Source organism: Myotis brandtii, unplaced genomic scaffold (genome assembly GCF_000412655.1).
Source record: "Myotis brandtii unplaced genomic scaffold, ASM41265v1 Scaffold41687, whole genome shotgun sequence".
Lineage (NCBI taxonomy): Eukaryota > Metazoa > Chordata > Mammalia > Chiroptera > Vespertilionidae > Myotis > Myotis brandtii.
In genome coordinates, this window is record NW_005344131.1 from 199 (window position 1) to 1,387 (window position 1,189).

The 1,189-nt window shown below is 54.6% G+C and overlaps 1 pseudogene; it reads left to right on the forward strand.

The window, feature by feature from the left end:
* Positions 1–233: 233 nt before the first annotated feature.
* Positions 234–1,182, forward strand: LOC102261400 (annotated as a pseudogene).
* Positions 1,183–1,189: the final 7 nt, after the last annotated feature.

Here is a 1,189-nt window from a genome sequence, read left to right on the forward strand (position 1 = left end):
GATTTTCCCTAAGGAGGCATACCATTTTATCCACTTGGTGGATAAAAAAGGGGCTCTATAATAAATCTAACTAAAAGTAACTTAAAGGGTAATTTGATCCTAAATCCCTATCTGAGCAGATTATGGTGGGTGGGTGGCTCGTCATGCCCCAGGCATATAATTTGTTTATTAAAAGGTTTATCTTTGGAGTCTCCACGGCTTTACACTCACAGCAGCGCAGCCGCTCGGAGTAGATCTACAGGGAAGAGCACGGAGTGACCCAAACCGAACACATGGTTACCACCCAAACCCGCGCGGCGGCCCAAGTAGTACAGCAGGTCCCTGTGGCCACCTGCACGGATCACAGTATGTGGAATGCTGATGAAGACTCGCCTCCGTCTCCAGAGGACCCCTCTTATGGTGATTCCGACATACTCAGCTCCGCAGCCGCTGACGAGGTAACAGCCCATCTAACTGCTGCAGGGCCCGAGGGAATGGCTGCCACCGCTGCTGTGGCAACAGGGCAGAAACAGAAACGGCCTCACGTGTTTGAGCGGAATCCATCCATCCGGAAGAGACAGCAAACACGCATGCTTCGCAAACTTCGAGCCACATTGGATGAGTATACTACTCGAGTGGGGCAGCAAGCTGTTGTGCTCTGCATCTCACCCTCCCAACCCAAACCGGTCTTTAAAGTATTTGGGGCAGCACCACTGGAGCACGTGGTGCGTAAGTACCAGAGCGCGATCCTGGGGGACCTGGAGTCCGCCCTGGCCCAATGCGCCCCGGGGCTGCAGGAGGGTAACTCGGAGCTGCCGCCTCTCACCAGCGACGGGATGCCAGTCTCTGTGAACCAAATGACCCAGGCCCAGCTGCGGGCATTCATCCCAGAGATGCTCAAGTACGCCACGGGTCGGGGAAAACCAGGCTGGGGCAAAGAAAGCTGCAAGCCCACCTGGTGGCCTGAAGACATCCCGTGGGCCAATGTCCGGAGGGATGTCCGCACGGAAGAGCAAAAGCAGAGGGTTTCATGGACCCAAGCACTCCGGTCCATAGTTATAAACTGTTATAAACAGCACGGGCGGGAGGACCTTTTAGGCGCTTTTGAAGATCAGCAGACACAAGCAGAGGCTGCAATCACACAGAGTGTAGCCCATCTTGTTCCATCAGAGACCGTAGTCCAGACCTTCAGTAACCCCGATGGCACTGT